Here is a 21,110-nt window from a genome sequence, read left to right as displayed (position 1 = left end):
TACTCTGTTTTGCAGGAAATTAACTCACCACTTGCGCTCAAGGCTCACGAGAAGCTGATTAACGTATCTCTGTCACATTGCGCCCGTCAATCAACAATGAAGAGGCGATTACCACAATGACGGCGCAATGCGACAGTCGATCCAGAGCTGACTTTCAACCGCATGCGGTAATAAAAATAACACCGTATGCGAACTCATGATCGAAAGATGCAGCTGAGCAACGCAAAAGTGGAGGATTGAGACACGTGTACAACTAACGGTTGTGCAGAATTGACGATCTGATTGCATAACAAAAGGAATAATATCCCTCCATCTTCGGAATTACCATAACAATCAGTGAGGACTACAAGGCCGGAGTCAAAGACCTGCACCTATAAATACCCCATAGATTTCAAAGAAAACTTATGCTACTTGATACGGGGCGAATTGCTGCTAAAGTGTTAAGAGAAAAGGCTGAGCTAAATGCTTAATTGAAGAAATTTGGGAAGAAGACGAGACAAAGCCGAGAGGTGAGTCTTAGATCTATTCTTCCAAATACCCAATTTGAAGCTCTGTGTAAAGACCCCTACTACCGGTTGAGCAAGCCTGAGAGGGAAGCTCTTCCTATCATCAAATCCATCCAATCTAGCAAGCAGATCTCCATTGAATCGATGCCAAGATGTTGGCGCTTTTTTGTATCTATTCTATTTCTTTCATCGTTGTATTTCACTTTCTCTTTATCTCTTCATTCACACACCATGTATCAAACGCTTAATAGACATATTAAATGTTTCGATAGCTTTCATATACCATTCTCTGTCTATTTTTGTTCCTCCATTAATCACGTTCTCCATGATGTCTTTTTAATCCCTTGATAGTTAATATGAATCAAACAAGTACTTAATCTGTGTTAAAGGTATAAAATGCGTTTAGCTAAGGCATGCTAGATGGCATCCTCACCTACGAGAGCATAAGTGAAGATGCCATTCTGATCTATCGAGAGAAGATTAGAAGAATACGTTAACTAAAGCGAGTAGCACTTCCAGACATGGAAGCAACCTTGCGTTCATTACGCTAGTCTCTATCTCACCACAGACATGTGGGACCACAGCCAATCACTGAAAGGTGTACGCCAAGGGAAGAGTGGAACCGTATTTATAGCTTCAGCGCAATTGAGGACTTGCATTGTTTATATTATTTCTCTTTCTCTTTCTATTCTTTCATAAGACTTGCCGCCGCATTCCATGTTCTTTGCATAACCTTCATAGCCAGCCTTGACCCCAGCATCTTGTATCATGAGCCTGTATCTTGTATCATCTAGCTTAGGTTTATTGTATTTCATTTTACTATCGCATTTTTACTGCTTACTTTCTTTACCACAATTTATTTACTTGTACAAACCACACTTTTAAAGATTGAAAAATTGGTTGCATATATCACGAACATACCACAATAACCTAAAACAGTCCCTATGTTCGACCTCAGATCACACCGATAAACTTGCGGTGGAATTACACTTGGTTCCATCGTAAGGAAACTTGTAACAATGCATGGCATACTACGTGAACATCCATAATTAACGCATATCTAGCAGTAGTATCGCATAAAACATCATCAATCCTACACATCAGCATTTTCCAACCAACAATCCTCCAGGACATTCCATAGAGGTTCGATCTCAGGAACGAAGTCTGCACCTTCTACTTCTAACTCTACAAAGGGGAAGAAGAAGAAAGGTGGTAAGGGAAAAGGGAAGGCACCTTCTTACCCACCGCCTGTCGCCCCAAGGAGGCGTCCATAGGTTGCTAAGGGAAAGTGTTTCCACTGCAACCAAGATGGACATTGGATGAGGAACTATCCTCAGTATCTGAAAGAGAAGAAAGCAACCAAGGCTAAGGCCAAGGTCGATAAAGGTAAATGTGATTTACTTGTACTTGAAACTTGTTTAGTGGAGAATGATGATTCTGCTTGGATAATTGATTTGGGCGCCACTAACCATGTCTGTTCTTCTTTTCAAGGGATTAGATCTTGGCGATAGTTGGAGGCTAGTGAGATGACGATGCAAATAGGCACCGGACACATCATCTCAGCTGTGGCAGTGAGAGGACTCCAGTTAGCTATACAGAGTAGGTTTCTTATTTTAAATGATGTATATATTGTTCCCAAACTAAAAACAAACCTCATTTCTGTAAAGTATTTATTGCAATATAAATATACTATCTCTTTTAATGTAGATAAAGCGTTTATTCATAACAATGGTGTTTTTATTTGCATAGCAAATATGGAATCGAATTTATATGTGCTAAGCCATTAATTCCCTCCATAATACTGAATTGTTTAGAACTGTCGTAACTCAATCAAAACGTCGACGAATTTCTCCAAAAGAAAATGCCTAAATTTTGCATCTTCGTTTAGGGCACATCAATCTCAATAGGATTGAGAGATTGGTGAATAATGGACTTCTAAGTAAGTTAGAAGAAAAATCTTTACCATTGTGCAAATCTTGCCTTGAGGGTAAGATGAATAAACGAACTTTTACAGAAAAAGGTTATAGAGCCAAGGAGCCTCTTGAGTTAGTACATTCTGACCTTTGTGGTCCTATGAATATGCGAGCCCGAGGTGGCTATGAGTATTTTATCAGTTTTACTGATGATTACTCCAAGTACGAGTATGATTATCTTATGCAATTGAAGTTTGAATCCTTTGAAAAGTTCAAAGAGTTCAAGGCTAAAGTTGAAAACGCATTAGATAGACAAATTAAAACACTTCGATCAGATCGAGATGGAGAGTTTTTGGACAAGGCATTCCAAGACTATTTGATAGAACATGGAATTGTTTCCCAACTCTCAGCGCTGGGTACACCTCAGCAGAATGGTGTAGCGGAGAGGAGAAATAGGACCTTGTTAGACATGGTCCACTCGATGATGAGTTGCACTTCCTTACTGGACAAATTTTGGGGTTTCACAGTGGAGACTGCGGTATACATACTCAACTGTGTTCCCTCCAAGAGTGTTGCAAGAACACCTCTAGAGTTGTGGAACAGACATAAAGCTAGTTTACGTCACTTCTGCATTTAGGGTTTCCCTGCATATGTGCTTGAGGCTAATCCCAAGAAGTTGGAACCACAATCAAGGTTATGTCTCTTTGTAGGCTACCCCAAAGGTACATGACGGGGTTACTTTTATGATCCGATAGAAAATCGGATGTTTGTTTCAACAAACGCTACTTTCCCAGAGGAGGATCATATAAGGGAGCACAGTCCACGACACGAAGCAAAGTCGTGTTGCGTGAGCTTTCCAATGAAACTACTGAAACTTCAACAAGAGTTGTTGAAGAGCCGGCTACATCAACAAGAGTTGTTGATGGGAGTTCATCCAATAGGTCGGTTCCACCTCAAGAGTTGAGGGAACCTCGACATAGTAGGAGGGTTGTGAACTCACCCATTCGCTATCTGGGTTTCACAAAAATCCTTGCTATGGTAGCAGATGGCGACGTTGAGGATCCGTTGTCTTATAAGAAGGCAATGGAGGATGTTGACCGGGAAGAATGGGTCAAGGCCATGGATTTCGAGATAGAGTCGATGTACTTCAACTCAGTATGGGATCTTGTAGATCAGCTTGATGGGGTAAGACCTATAGGTTGTAAATGGATCTACAAGCACAAACGGGGTGCTGATGGGAAGGTACAGACCTTCAAGGCTTGACTTGTGGCAAAGGGTTATACCCAGGTAGAGGGAGTTGACTATGAGGAGACTTTCTCACTTGTTACCATGTTAACTTCGATCCACATCCTCCTGTCCATTGCAACTTATTATAATTATGAGATTTGGCAAATGGACGTCAAGACAGCCTTTCTGAATGGCAATCTTGAGGAGACCATTTATATGGTGCAACCAGAGGGATTCATAGCCCAAGGTCAAGAGCAAAAGGTTTGCAAACTGAATCGGTCCATTTATGGACTGAAATAGGCATCTCAATCTTGGAACATACGGTTTGATACTGCGATCAAGTCGTATGGCTTTGACCAAAACGTTGATGAACCTTATGTTTACAAGAAGATCATCAATGCTTCAGTAGTCTTCTTAGTGTTGTACGTAGACGATATCCTACTCATTGGGAATGATGTAGGTCTACTGACTGTAGTTAAGAACTGGCTAGCGAACCAATTCCAAATGAAAGATTTCGGAAAGGCTCAGTTTTTTCTAGGTAAACAGATCTTTCGGGATCATAAGAACAAAGTGCTAGCACTGTCTCAGGCATCGTACACTGACAAGATGTTGCTAAAGTACTCGATGCAGGACTCCAAGAGGGGCCTACTTCCGTTCAGGCATGGAGTCATTTTGTCTAAGGACATTTGTCCTAAGACGCCTCAGGAGGTTGAGGAGATGAGACGAGTCCCATATGCGTCTATCGTTGGTAGTTTGATGTATACGATGCTCTGTACTCGTCCAAACATTTGCTACGCAGTGGGCATAGACAGTCGGTATCAGTCTCACCCAGACCATTTTAATGTTGCTGACCCGTTTACGAAGGCTCTCACGACTATAGTGTTTAAGGGTCACCTACAAAGCATGGGTCTACAGGATCGCCCACGGTTGGACAAGGGCAAGTGGGAGGTTTTCTTGTACTGGGCTCTTATACCCTAGTTTATTGTTTTGTACTAGTTTATTGTACACCCCACTTCACTTTAGGACAAGTGGGAGATTATTGGGGTTGATGGTTTATACGAATGCTTGTGTTGTATAATATATGATATTTACTTCATATCTTGTATTTTGCTCAGTTGCTTGTTTTATTTGCTTTATCACAAACCAATAAACATAAAATCCCTGGTTATTTATATGTGACTCATGCATGTATGTGGTGACATACAAGTGGATCATGTCTTGAGTGATAACCAAAAATGGTTTGTAGTATGTGGATATAGGAGGGAAACCTTATCCTGGTAATGTTACAGATGCGACCCGCTTTGTGGAATGGCCACAAGTGTTGTAACTTGTCACGGATGGTCTGATCCTGATCATTCGTGTTAGGGACATGCGAGCGGGGGCGTCCTATGCAAAGAGTTTGTATAAGACCTGACCACAAAGTGTTAACGTCTCGTTATATAACACTGTTCATGATAGAGACTTCACTTCACTAGGATGACCATAGGTAACATGACCTTAATCATAAGTGAGTTGGGAACTCCTGTGTCACGCCCCACCCCGAGCCCACGCTCTTGAGCTCGAGGTGAGGCATGATATTAACTGATAATACTTTGGCTAATCTACTAGTTTCTTTCATTATTTCTACAGCGGAAAATATTACATGCTTTTATTAGAAACTAGTTTTCAAATTCAAGTTACAATTACATGGAAACCCTATCCCGACAACCAATCTCATTTACAACTATTCCTAAACTTATGGCAGACCTTAACCAACACCGCAACCTGGACTCTCAGCTACCTGCACAATAAACATGGAGACAAACCATGAGCTTTTACAAAGCTCAGTGAGTGGTAACACAAATACAAATCTTCCACAAATAAAAATCACGAGGTTTCCAAGTGAAACCTCCACCATATCATGAAGCTTTCACAAATTCACCTACACACACGGTAGATGTTTAAATATCATAATTGCAATATCAGCCTATGTGCACATAGCTTTTCCTATCATGGGCTCGAAAACTAGGCCCGTCGGCCCTTTGACCATCCCATTTCAAGGATTCTCTATCCCACAGGCTCATGCACTAGACTCCTCAGTCTCCTGACCATCCTGTAAGGATTCATTCTGGGCTCAAGTTCTAGGTCTTTAGAACCCCTGACTATCCCAACATCATACATATCTCATAGCATAACCTATAGCATATTAATTCACAATATTCTCAAAAGAACAAAGGAAGAAATCACTCACAGTGAGTTGTTGAGAACTTTCTTCGCAGTTCACCCGGTTTCCCTTGTTCCACCGTTGGACCCTATTTCAATTTTAAGCTTAGGTTACTAATGCTTCCGGACGTTATCTCAAGACATTTCCTTCTTCAAAAATGTGTGAAAATGTCTTAACTTTGATACCTTAAAGTTTCGCTGAGAAATTCCTTGGCAAAATTTTCGAGTATCAAATTTATACCTTAAAGTTTCACCGTGAAATTCCTGAGCACCTCTCGGTTTTCCTTGATTTTCACAGCATTAGATTTAGAATTTCGTGGAGGCAGCCCTCACACTGAAACTACACTTAATTTAGAAGCTTTTGGTTCAAGAATCACTTGATTTGCACGAGTAGTTTGGAAGAACTTCTTGTTTGAATTTGGCTTTCGCGTCTGTCCATATAGTTCTGCCTCCTTTGCATCTTTGCTTGTACCTCCGACCCAAAATTTGCTTTCCCTCCTCTTATTTTTCCCTCTATTTGTGATCTTTAAGTATTAACTTGATGTGCAAGTCGAAGTGGGGCGTTTTCCCCTTTTATAGGCATCTAGCACTCCTCTTTGTCTGACACTTGCTCATCCAAGTGTTTTTCTTAGTGTCTGCCAACTTCCAGCCTTCTCCACCTCCTGCTTGAGGTGTCTTCACCTCATACCATCAACGCAACTTTTGATCATTGTAACTTTAGGTGTCCTTCTCCTATATAGACAACGCATGGGGCTTAATTTTGCATGTCTCCTCATGCACCTACCTCAATTCCTTAAGGTTTAAGACTCCTTCCTAGCAAGCCACATGTCTGATGACGTCCTCCATATGCGCTCATCCTCCATATGCGTCCATCCTACTCAATATGTGTTCAACTAGGGTGATGACCAACACCCCTTTTCTAATGCATACTGCTAGCCTCGGATATTAACACATAGTGTACCATCAACGCATAGCAACCCTTGGTTCTACTTGGTTTTCAACTCAGCACCATCGCATCTTCTACAACGTAACCCAACTCACTTAGTCACCGCAAGCCTTAACAACCGCAAGAGCCAACCACCATGCGTCCAACCTAGCTCATCGCAAGGCCTATGCCTTAGTAGAGTTGCCACGTCCAACGTATCCATCGTGCATGCCATCGTCAACTTCCAACACATAGCACGGTCGTACGACATCGACGCATAGAACAGTCACTTAGCATCAACGCATAGGATGGTCACTCGTCATCGACGCATAGCTCGCTCAACATTATCGCATAGGTCGCTCAACATCGAGGCGTAGGTCGCTCGGCATCGATGCATGGGTCACTTAGCATCGACACTGTTGGACAAAGAATTGAGCTATACAGTGATGCACACACGAGATACAAGTCCATTGATATGCACTAATGACCTTACTTGACTTAATTCATGCAATACTACTTCTAGATACGTGTTATTAATGGATGCTCTTGTAGTATGTTGTGCGTTGTCACAAGTTTCCTTATGTTGGAACTAAGTATAATTCCACTGCAAGTTTCTTGGTGTGATCCGAGGTTGAACACAGGGACTATTTGAGGTTATTGCGTTATGTTTATGATACATGCGACCAGGATTTTCAATTTAATAAAAGTATTTGTGTACAAGTATATAAAGTTGCGATAAAGTAAAGGAAAGCAGTAAAATGCGGTAATAAAATAAAATGCAGTAAACTTAAGCTAAGATGGTACAAATATAGGCAGCATGATACAAAATACTGAAGGTAAGGCTGGCTGTGAAGATTATACACAGATCATGTGATGTGATGGCAAGTCTTATGTACGAAGCAAAAAGAGAAATATAACTAATATAAACATCACAAGTTCCTTAATTGCGTTAAAGTTATAAGTACCGTACCGTTTTTCCCTTAGCGTACACCTTACAATGATCAGCCGTATTCCCACATGTCTGTGGTGAAACAAAGACGAACGTAATGAACGCAAGGTTGCTTCCATCACTGGAAGTACTACTCGCTCTAGTTAACGTATTCTTTTGACCTTCTCTCGATAGATCAGATGACATCTTCACTTCTGCTTTCACAGGTGAAGATGTCGTCTAGCATGCCTTAGCTAAACACAATCATCTCTCTAACACAGATCTAGTACTCGTTTAATTCATATTGACTACCAGGGGATTAAGAAAACTTCATGAAGAAAATGATAAATGGAGGAACGGAAATAGACAGAGAAGTGGTAATGAAAATGATCGAGACATTCAATATATCTATTTAACGTCTGATACATGGTGTGTGAATGAAGAGATAAAGAAGATGAGATACAATGATGAAAAGAGATAGAAAAAAATACAAACAAATGCCAACGCCTCGGCACCGATTTAGATGGAAATTTGCTTGCCGGAATGGATGGATCGTGTGGAAGGATGAGCTTCCCTCTCAGGCTTGCTCAACCGGTAGCAGGGATCTGAGTATAGAGCTTCGCGGCGGGGATCTGGCAGATTAACACTGAGACTCACCTCTCGGCCTTGTCTCTTCTTCTTCCCGGATTTCTTCAGTTTAACACTCAGCTCAACCTTTTTCTCAATATAATAGTAGCAATTAGCCCCGTATCAAGTAGCTTCTTTTTCTGTGAATTCTATGGGGTATTTATAGGTGAAGATCTTTGACTCCGGCCTTGTGGTCCCCACTTGTTGTTATGGAAATTCCAAAGATGGAGGGATATTATTCCTTCTGTTATGCAATCAGACCGCCAAATCTGCAACCGTTAGGCGTACACGTGGCACAATCCTCCACATTTGCATTGCTTAGCTACATCTTTCGATCAGTGTTCGCATGCGGTGTTGTTTTTATTACCGCATGCGGTTGAAAGTTAGCTCTGAATTGACTGTCGCATTGCGCCGTCATTGCGTTAATCGTCTTTTCATTGTTGATTGATGGGCGCAATTTGATAGAGATACGTTGGTCAGTTTGTCTTGAGCCTTAATCGCAAGTGGTGACTTGGTTTCCTGCAAAATAGAGTAGAAATCTCCTTTTCTTCCGTCTCAATGATGTTAGTAGGTGTAATTGTGATAATTCAGAATTATTGTATTTCTAAGCTAATTTTCATACAATTGGCGCATATTTATTCTCTTTCGAAAATATCTAGATAAGGTAGTATAAATAACTTGTATTTCTACAAGTTATCAGACGCATGGGTCGCTCGGCATCACGCGTGGTACGGCCATATGGCACCCTCCAGTGCATGCCTTGTCCTGCGTCCTCGCATACCCTCACGTCCGCATGCCCTTTGCACCGCCGACCCTCATGCCACCCCAACCTTCCAACGCATCACTTTCAACTATCTTCCTTCAGCCGTATGGATGTATACCACCGCGTTCAACGTATCCAACACATCCGTCGAGCCCTATGAATTGGTCTAACCTCCAAGAGCAATGGCTACCGCATGCATCACTCTTGACCCTATTTCACCCTCTCCCTTTACCCAAGTAATCTCTCCGAGATTTTATGGCCAATGCATAGCAATGCCTAGTCCAACACTTAGTCAATTTCACAGTAGGGTTATACTTAGTCACATCTTCACTAATTAGGGTTTATTTCCAAAGTACTTAAATTCTTTTCATCACTTAGGGGTCTTCCTATCCTCAACCTAGAATTTAATTCTTATTTAGTTCCTTTTATTTTATGCTATAAAGGGAAATGGTCTCTGGGTTTCACATCCTGCAATTGAGGGCGGTCCTTTGATTTGTATGGGTGTGAGTGGCCAGGTCGCCAATTCAAACCTACCATTTTGGGGATTTGTCTGATTTGGGAGCTGGGAACTCAACTATATAAGATGGAATTCACTCCTTCCTCGAGGTAGAGGTAAGTAGATAGATAGCTCCTTTAAGGTCTGATTCCATAGCTTGAACGATGTGGCGCCACACACCTTCTCTTGGCCCGAGAGGTGTTCACAAATAGTTGGACTATGTTGTATTGTTCATTAGAGGAATTAGTGGTACTTAAGGAGTGAGATGTAACTATAGGGGCAAAATGGTAATTTGGCCTAGCTGTACTTACGAGCATCTGTGAAGATTCATCGTACTCATGATTGTTGGACACAGAAATATATCTGTGGTAAGAAGAGTTCAGTTGTTGGACTTTAGTGGAATGTTTGATAGTTAACGGATGGTGGATCTCGTGGCTAAAGAGTTTAGTCAGCTATTCACGGACCATTGAAGCTTCGAACTACAGGTCCATTAGGTCGCCTGGGTAGCTTAGATAAAGTAGAGAATCAATGTTTGGGTTAATTTGAAATGTTCAAATTGATAAGAGGAAGTTCGATTGTATATGATATAATTGGACTAGTTAATTATATGTGATATAATTGACTAAATGTATGAGATACATTATTTTGGAGGAAATTACATATAATTATGATTTATATCAAGAAGAGGAGAAATTATTATAGTAGATATGTGATATCCAAATTTAGGGTAAAAATATAATATGATTATATTTATTATTAATTAATTGGTTAATTATATGATAATTAAGCCAAAATCACATTCGGACGTGTATTAGTGGGGCAGCGTAGGTTATTATAACCGATGAATAAAAATGAAATTGGTTTCATTTTGAATCATTCGAAAGTCCAGAATAAGATCGAAGATCACATTGGTCTAAAATCGTAATCGATCGCTTAATCTCGAGAGCCTAAACGATCGTTTACCTAGCGCCTAAACAATCGCGCACCAAGTTCTAAACGATCGTATAGTGTGTCGTGTTTACTAAACGATCGTCTTCTGTTTTCTAAACGATCGTTCAGTAAAATCTACACGATCGTGTAGTTTCTCCTAAACAATAAGCATCTTACTATACGATAGTGTCTTTTTCCCTCCCACTTACTTATCACCTACACGATATGTTCTTCCTCCTTCTTCTACCAAACTCACCAAAGAGCACACTTTGGATTCTCCTCCGAGAATACCTGGGGCTCTTTCCTGGTGGTGTCGTCCATGTTGTGTTCATGAGTTTGCGGTTGTTCGTGCTGCTATTTTTGATGCATTTGCTGGGCGTTGGTAGATCGAGTAGAGGCTTCCACTACATTGAGTTTCGAAGTTTGAAGACTGTCTTTAACTGGTATGGCAACTTTCTCCCTTGTAATTTCTTGTTCAAAGCATGCCAATAATTACTGTTTGTTTGCATAACTTTGCGTTTGAATGTATTTGATGTATTTCAGTCACTGCGAAATTGGAGCGATTCGAACGCGCTCATGGAACTCTTCGGTAAGAGATCCTTCACACACTCGTTCTCATGGCCCAAGAGGTGTCCACACATCGTGGGACTATGTTCTATTGTTCATTAGAGGGATCAGTGGTACTTGAGGAGTTAGATGTAAATATAGGGGCAAAACGGTAAATTGGCCTACCTGTACTTACGAGCATCTGTGAAGAGTTATCATACTATTGATTGGTTATATCCAATGGACACAGAAATATATTTGTGGTAAGAAGAGTTCAACTGTCGATCTTTAGTGGAATGCCTGACAGTTAACGGATGGTGGATCTCATGGCTAAAGAGTTCTGTCAGTTATTCATGTACCGTTGGAGCTTCGAGCCATAGGTCCATAAGGTCCCCTTGATAGCTCAATGGATTCAAGTTAAGAATCAGTTTTTAGGTCAGTTTGTAATGTTCAAATTGACAAGAGGGAGTTCTATTATATATGAAATGATTGAACTGGTTAATTAAATATGATATGATTGACTTTATGTATGAGATACATTAATTCGAGGAAAATGGATATAAATATGATTTATGTTTAGTGGAGGAGAAAATACTATAGTTTATATGTGATATTAAACTATAGGTTAATGAATATAATATGATTATATTTATTATTTTAATTTAACAATTATAGGATAATTGTGCTCGACGTTTTCTCCATAACCGTGTGTTAGTGGGAGGTTTCGTTCATTTTTAGTAATTGAAGAATAAAATGAAAATGGTTTTCATTTTGTAAAGATATCGGTCACTCGCTCAAGCAAGTGTATAATGCCTATCGCTTAGCTAACTAAGAGACTATACCATAGCTCTAAGTTGCTTCACGATAGTATACACGCATGTCGCTTTCCTAAACGACCGAATAGTTTTTCTAAATGATCATCTAGCAGTCGAGCAATTTCTAAATGATCGTCTATACGATCACTGCCTATTTCCTACACGATTGTAATTGCCTTCTTCTAAACGATCAAGCGTTGTCTATTCATTGTCTAACGATAGACCTGCCTTCTCCTACTTGCTTGGTCGTGCTATATGATCTTCATATCCTCCTCCCCTCTACCAAATTCCAATAGAGCCTACTCTTTGGATTCTCACACTGAGAATATCGAGGGTTCCAAGTGGTGGTGTCATCCCCATTGTTCTTGTGTCGTTTGGAGACCATTCGTGAGTTGACGACCGATTGTTTTGGTGGATGATTGCTTACGTGTTCCAACAAGAATGAGAAGAGTCATTCCTGTTCGAGAGAATGAGTTTTGCTAAAGGAGAGTCTTCAACTAGATGTATTCGTTCTCTTATTGTTTATTTGTTAAAAGCATATCGATAATTTGTAGTATAATGTATATCTATTATGTTTGAATGTAAATGTGGAAATTCTATCACAAAGTATTTGGAACGATCTGCATTCTCTCAGAGGTACTCTTGTATAAGAGTTCCTTCATGGGCTCTGTTGGATTTGGTAGAGGGATGGAGGAAGGCATCGATCGAACTATACGATCAAGCAAGTGGAAGAATGAACTGTCTATCGCATAGACTTTGATGCTTGATCGTTTAGTAAAACTCGAAGGTACACGATCGTTTAGCAAAACACTCTTGATCGTTTACACGATCGTTTAGAGAATCTCGCTTGGCATGCGATCGCTTAGTTAATCGCTTTACACGATCGTCTAGTAAAAGGTGCTAGTACACGATCGTTTAGAAAATCACTTGACGGCATGAGCTAAACGATTAGTCATGCACTTAATGAAGTGATTCATTCAAAAATGAAAATATTTTTCATTTTATCCTTTAATTATGAAAACTGAACATAACCTCCCACTTTCACGCATGATTAAAGGAGAAACCATCCACAATTATCATATAATTGTTTTAATTATAAATAAATATAATAACTAACTTATCATATTATATTTATAACCTATAGTTTTATTATCACATCATATGTAACATTTAAATCATAGTCCTTTTCTCCTTTATTCAATATAAATCATATTTATATCAAATTCCTCCAATTAATGTATCTCATACATCATGTCAACTATAAAAAAAATAAATTGAACCAGTTTAATTATATCATATATAATTAAACACCCTCTTGTTAATTTGAACACTTCAAACTAATCCAAAAGCTTATTCTCAACTTGAATCTATTGAGGTACCAAGGGGACCTTATGGACCTGTAGCTTGAAGCTCCACAGTACGTGAATAGCTGACTAAACTCTTTAATCACGAGATCCACCATCCATTAACTGTCCGACACTTTACTAAAGACCGATAGCTACACTATTCTCACTACAAATATATTTCTGTGTCCATCGGATATAACCAATCAACAGTACGATAACCTTTCACATATTGCTCGTAAGTACAATTGGACCAATTTACCGTTTTGCCCCTGTAGTTACATCTAACTCATTAAGTACCATTGATTCCTCTAATGAACAATACATCATAGTCCTACTATGAGTGGACACCTATCGGGCTATGAGAAGGTGTGTGGCGCCACATCGTTCAAGCCCCTGAATTAGCCCTTAAGGGAGCAATCTATCTACTTATCCCTGCTTCGAGGAAAGAGTGAATTCCATCTTGTGTAGCTGAGTTCCCAGCTCCCCAATCACACAAATCTCCAAAGTGGTAGGTTTGAGTCAGAAATATTGCCACTCACACCCATTCTAATCAAACGACCACCTTCATAGGCAGGAGTTCCCAACTCACTCAGGATTAAGGTCATGTTACCTATGGTCATCCTAGTGAAATGAAAGTCTTTGTCATGAACGACGTTATATAACAAAACTAAACATTTTGTGGTCCGGTCTTATACAAACTCCTTTGTATAGGACACCTCCATATGCATGTCTCCACATGAATGATCAGGATCAAACCATCTATAGCACTTTACAACACTTATAACATCTACAAAGTGGGTCGTATCCATAGTGTCACCAGGGTAAGGTTTCCCTCCTTTATCCATATACTATAGACTATTTAGGTTGTCACTTAAGGCATGATCCATTTGTATGTCTCTACATACATGCTTAAGTTACAATGATAACCAGGGATCTTAGTTTATTGGTTTGTGGTTAATGCAAATAAAATATCTCATATTTCATAGACAACAGTGAAAAAAATATCTCATATTATTACATCACAAGCGTTTGTTCATACAGGTGTTTACAAACTACAGGACCCTATGAGATTTAGGGCATCAACCCTAACATGTCTTAGGATACTGTTCTTTAATGTCAGTAAGGTTCCCTACATCATTCCCAATGAGTAGGATATCGTCCACATAAAGTACTAGAAAAGCTATTTTATCGTTGATGATTTTCTTGTAGATACAAGGTTCATCAACATTTTTATCAAAACCAAAATATTTGATCGTTGTATCAAATCTAATGTTCCAAGATTGGGATGCCTGTTTCAACCCATAAAGGGATCGATTCAGCTTGAAAATTTTTTGCACCTGATTTTGGGCTATGAACCCCTCGAGTTAAGACATAAAGATATTCTTTTCAAGATTGCCATTCAGAAAAGTAGTCTTGACATCCATTTTTCATATCTCATAGTCATAGTATGTGGCTATGAACAAAAGAATTCTTATAGACTTAAACGTAGCAACAAGGGAAAAAGTTTCCTCATAGTTAGCCCTTTCCCTCTAGGTATAACCCTTTGCTACAAGTTTAGCTTTGAAAGTCTGTGCTTTTTCAGCTACATCTCTCTTTCTTTTATAAATCTATTTGCACCCTATGGATTTTACCCCTTCAGGTGGATCTACAAGATCTCATACTGAATTGAAGTACATAAACTCCATTTTCAAGTCCATGGCTTTGACCCATTGGTCCTTGTCTACGTCATTCATTGTCTGTTTATAGAACAATAGATCCTCAACACCATCATCTGGTATGATAACCTGAGTTTCAGTTAAACCTAAGTAATGGTTGGGTTGTATCATAACCCTCCACCGCATGAGGAACTCTCAACAATTGAGAAGGATGATACTGACCTAAAGTGTTGGCTTCTTCATTAATTCTTGATGAAGGACCAGCCGCATGAACGGTCCCAGTTGATTCTTCAGTAGCTTCACTTAATACTATTTTGCTTCGAGGTTTATGATCTCTCATGTGGTCTTCCTCTAAAAATGTAGCATTTTTCGATACGAACACCTTATTTTCTTGAGGGTCATAGAACAGACCACCTCTCGCTTCCTTAGGGTAACCAACATATTGGCATAATCTTGAATGAAGTTCCAACTTCTTAGGATTTGTCACTAACATATGTTAGGATAACCCAAGAGTCTAAAGTAACATAAATTTGGTTTATGCCCCCTCCACAACTTAAAAGATATTTCAAAAACACTCTTCGAAGGAACATTGTTCAAGATGTGAACTGTAGTTTATAATATATACCCCCAAAATTAGTTAGGCAATTGAGCATATAGGTCATCATAGAACGAACCATATCTAATAAAGTTCTATTTCCCCTTTTTTGATACACCATTCTGCTGAGGTGTATTACATACTGAGAGATGGGATTGAATTCCATGTTTTGTCATATAGTCCTGGAATTCTAAATCTATGTACTCTCCACCCGATCAGATCAAAGTGTTTTAATTGTTTTACCTAATAGGTTTTCAACTTTAGTCTTATATTCTTTGAACTTTTCAAAGACTTTAGACTTGTGTTCCATTAGGTATAAGTAACCATACCTTAAATAATCATCTACAAAAGAGATGAAGTATTTGTACCCTCATCTGGCCTTTATATTCATTGGACCACAAAGATCCGAATGTATGAGCTCTAAGGGTTCTTTGGCTTTATAACCTTTTCCACTAAAAGGTCTTTTAGTCATTTTTCCTTCGAGACAGGATTCACATGAAGGTAATGAATCATTTTTAACTTGCTTAGAAGTTCATTCTTTACCAATCTCCCGATCCTATCAAGATTTATGTGGCTTTAATCTCAAATGCCAAAGATACATATCATTGTTACTTAGAGAAATTCTTCGCCTTTTTAGCTGAACAAATAGTCACACCATTTTTCATAATGAACGTTGCATTTGAATTAAAAGAAATAAAGTATGATTGTTCAATTAAATAGGAAAAAGAAACAAGGTTCTTCCTCATTGTGGAAATAATGTATAAGTTTTCTAAAAACAGAAATCTACGTCCAAAAAAAAAACATAGTAGCTCCCACTACACGAGCTGAAATGGTGTCTCCCATTCCAACCTTGAGCATCATTTCATCCTCTTCGAGCTGCTGGAAGGAAATAATTCCATGTAAAAAAGAACAAATGTGATTAGTGGCTCCTGAATCAAGTATCCAGGAATCATGGTCATTTTCCACTAAACAAGTTTCTAGAACAAGTAAATCATATTTAACTTTTTCTCTTTCTTCTTCAAAACAAGGTACCTGGGGCAATTGTGTTTCCAATGACCATCCACATTACAGTTATTTATACTGTTTTATTTAGATATTGTGGTAAAAAGAAAGAAACATTGTGTCGACAGTATAGAAATTGGCTAAGAAATGCGAGAATTATAAAATGTCGTCAATACACCCACTAACACCATTGCGATGGTAGAATAGAGTGTTTCAATTTCTGTTTTGCAGGAAATCAGTCACCGCATGCGTTCATGGCTCAAAGATAAAACAAACAATGTATCTACGTCATATTGCGCCCATCATTCAGGAATGAAGAGATGATCAACGCAATGACGGCGCATGCGACAATCGATCAAGAGCTTAGCGATCAACACAAATTCAACCGCATACGATAATAAAAAAACAACACCACATGCGGCGATCTATCGAAAAGAGCAACGCATTTACGGAGGATTCTAACAAATGTACAGCTTTCAGTTGTACATTTTCTGACGGGTTGATTACGTAATAGAAGGAATATTCACTCTGCCATTTCAGGAACTACCATAACCATAAAGTGGGGACCACAAAGTCAAAGAGCCAAGCTTCACCTATAAATAGCTTATGCAAATTCACTGAAAAATATACATGAATACATAGAGATGTGCATATATTGTTTCTGAGAGAGAGACTGGTATGAAGCGACTGTCCAAAGTAGATCCGGGATAATCACGAGACAAGGCCGAGAGGTGAGTCTCCGACCAAGGAATCCTTCCAATCCCTGCCATTGAAGCTCTATGCGAAGGTCATTTCTACAGAAGAGCAAGCCTGAGAGGGAAACTCTTTCTCTATTACTTCCACACGCAAGCAAGCAAAACCTCTGTTCGGAATCTGTGTCAAGATGTTGACACTCCTTCTGTATTTGTTTCTAATCTCTTTTTTTCATCATCTATATTCATCTTCTCTAATATTTCATTCACACCATGTATCGAACGCTTAATTCTATAATTAAATGTTATGATAATTACCATTGTCATCTCTCTGTCTATTTCCGTTCATCCATAATCCATTTTCTCCATGATGTTTTCCTAATTCCCTAGGTAAATAGAAAGAATTAAGTGAGTGAGTTAATTGTGTTAAGGAAATAATTAAGTTTAGCTAAAGCATGCTCGACGACATCTTCACCTATGAGAGTAGAAGTGAAGATGTTATTTCGCCTATCGAGAGAAGGTTGGAAGAATGCGTTAACTAAAGCGAGAAGTAGTTCTAGAGATAGAAACAACCTTGCATTCATCACGTTCATGCCTATTTCACCATAGAGATATGGGAACGCAGCCGATCACCAAGAGGTGTACGCCAAGGGAAAGTGGAACCTTAGTTGCATCTTTAATGTAATTGAGAAACTTGCGTTGTTTTTACCATTTACTTTTTCCCTTTCTGCTACATCCATAAAGACTTGCCATCACATACATAGATTCTTGTACAGCTTCACAGTCAGTTCTCGAACTCAGTATCGGTTATCATGTATCTTGTATCTTGTATCATATTAGTTTAGGTTTTATTTTATCAACGCAATTTTATTTCATCGCAATTTACATTATTGTATAAACAGCCATTCTTTATTAATTGTAAAAACCGGTCGCATATACCACATTAGTAACACATTAATGAAAACAATCCCTGTGTTCGACCTCGAATTATTCTGAGAAACTTGCGTTGGAATTATACTTGGTTTTAGCGCAAGGAAACTTGTGACACACATTACTCCATTACATACTACGAGCATAGCATTAATAACGCATAAATTTAGACATAGTATCACATAAAATTCTCTTTAACGCATATATTTTTTCATTCATCCATATTCATATTTGTCCACATGCTTAAAGTCAAAGATATAAATTCAACGTTACAAGTTTATGGCGCCGTTTTCGGGGATTGGTAACGGTTAGTGTTAAGTACTTTTGTGGTATGTTGTAGGACAAATCTCTTTGTACTAGCTGTTTATCGCGAAGAGCAGTCTGACGATTTATGAGTACTAGAATTGATCCAGAAATTCTAAACTAACCCAGAGATCAGGTGTATTTTTCACGCAGGAACACATCAGAAAGAAATGTACAACGCATTCTCCATACCTGGTGTGACTCCCGAAGGAACTAGATTATATCTCTTCCCATACACACTGTAGGATGAGGCAAGGAGGTGAACAATGTCCTTGATGGCATTGTGCAGGCAAGCTTGACCGCCTACAGAGGTGTGGATTGCGGTAATCATGTGAGAAATTTCTTTCAATCAACATCTCTAAATTCTTAGTTTAATTGCTTTCTTAATTACCTTCTTTAATGCTTTATGAATTTTGTTATTTATTGCTTCCTTAAACTTGTTTTTATTGCTTTATGAAATCACTTCTCATTTAATTCACTTGCATTAATTTCCGTACTCAGTTTATCTTCCTACTTTTTTGTATTAATTGCGTTATCCTTAATTTTTGTGAATGATTAAAAAGAAGAAAATGAATACCGCAAGGTCCTAATGACTTGCATTGATATATATATATATACTAATAAAAAATAAAATAAAATAAAAATAATAATAACAATCAACATTCGGTATGCATTGCGATGATGGGTGCATCTTGAGCTATGTTGAGGTAGTGTTGCGCCAGTAGAAATATCGTACACCCGTCCTCCAGAAATGCGTTGAGTTGAGGGGTGTGTTGCATTGGTACATGCGTTGTTACCAGTCCTCTGCAAAGATGCATTTGCGTTGATGGAAGCATTATGTTGATTCTTAACCTTGCACCCATCCGAATAAAACACCAAAGACAAATTCATTTCGGAAATAGAGTAGTCCAATCATTTAGGCTTCCAAGGACATGATGAATTCGCAGATGAAAGGACGTACTTCTCTGCTGATTCATAAATGTGAGGAGCGCGGCGGCAGGCTTTTTGAGTACCTCGAGGCCTGCCACCGCAGAATTTGCGTTGGGCCCATCAAGGCTCAACCTATAAATTCCCACTTCCTTCGTCTGAGAGAGCCTATTTGAGTCTTTGGCAAATAGAAACCCTAGCAGAGCCTTTGAATACCCAGACTTCAAACTTCCTTTCTAAAACCCTAAGAAATTTCTCAGTTTTTTTCACTCAGTACATCCATGGCCGATCAGCCTTCCCATCCATCCTCTTCACCCTCATCACCCTCACAAGCCCAAATCACTGCAAGAATGGCGGCATTCCTCGCAGCAAGCTGCCGTCTCGCTGCCCAACCAAAACCCATCCCTCGAATCACCGAAAAACCTCGGCAAAAGCTTGTAGCAGTCGAACCACTCCGCATTAGAGAGGGGCAGAGCACGGAGAGTGCCCCACTCCCAACACTATCTTCTGAAAGTGAGAGAAAAAGAAGAGATGGCAGAGAAGTGTTCGGGAGTATTTTGAGTAACATGGAGAAGGAATGAGGACTGCACGAAGCGGGGGTTGATAATCAGCCACTACCTTCGGAGGAGGAGATGGAGAAAGCTTCGAGAAGGAGTGCCCTGGCCGTTTCGGATCCTAAGGAAACTGTTCAAACAGAATCCTATGAGGGACCATCAGGGTTGCTTTGGAGGAAGTGGTGGCAAAGAAGCAGCCTGAAATGGCTGAGGAGAAGAAGAAGAAGAAGAAGAAGATCAAGGAAAAGAGGGCTGAAGGAGATGAGAAAACCCATCCAATCAAGAAGAAAGAAAGAAGAACGAGTGAGAAGAGGGAACGCAGGCGGGAGGAGACGCACCTGAAGAAGAAGGAAGAGAAGAGAAAGAGGGCTGAGAGCCCAGAAATTGATGGAGAATCCACTCCGCAAGGGTGGATAAGGGGGAATCAGCACAACAAAAAGAATCAACGCAACCTGAGGAGGAAACAACACTAATACGAACGGTTGCGACTGATGATAGAGAAGATTCAGACATCACCCCCTTATGCGGCGTCGTAAGGAGAATACGCCGCAAGGGTCAACAATCGACCCACCAATTTTGCAAAGTGCATTAGAAGAAAAGGAGAGAAGAAGAAGAGAGGAGGAAGAAAAACAAGAGAAAATGTTGCGGGCAAAACAAATCATCGCAAAAGAAAGTCGAAGAAGAAAATTACAAGATGAGGAGGTGCGCCGCAACAACGCAATATCGACAAAAGAGAAGAGAATAAGGCTCGAGGAAGAACAGCGCGAGCATTTTGCTAGCCTCAGAGCAATTTGAAAGAGAATTTGAAAGAGAAATGAGAGAAGAAGAGGAGGAAGAAAAAAAGAAGAAGGAAGAGAAGAAGAAGAGGCACCGAGAAAATGTTCAGAGCATTCGAGAAAAGAAAGGCAAAGAAATTGCGGAGTAGGAGAAGGAAGAACAATGCAAGGAAAGGGAAAGGAAACAAAAACAAAGATCCCGCCTTGTGTTGACAAAAGAGAAGGGCAAAGCAGTAGCGGAAAGCAGTGAGCTTGCATTGGCTAAGGCATGACCATCAAAGAAGAAAGAGAATGATGATATGATGATGGAGATGGGGTTCTTCCCTACGCCAACGTCACTACCAGACTTAATCACAAGTGTTGTATTGGAACATGGATGGGAAACATTCTGCCAGTGCCCATCCATCGTCATCCCAATGGTAGTGCGAGACTTCTATAATGGACGGCTCCAT

This window comes from Benincasa hispida, chromosome 9 (genome assembly GCF_027475165.1).
Source record: "Benincasa hispida cultivar pf3 chromosome 9, pf3_genome.v1.1, whole genome shotgun sequence".
Classification (NCBI taxonomy): Eukaryota; Viridiplantae; Streptophyta; class Magnoliopsida; order Cucurbitales; family Cucurbitaceae; genus Benincasa; species Benincasa hispida.
This window is presented reverse-complemented; position numbering follows the sequence as displayed.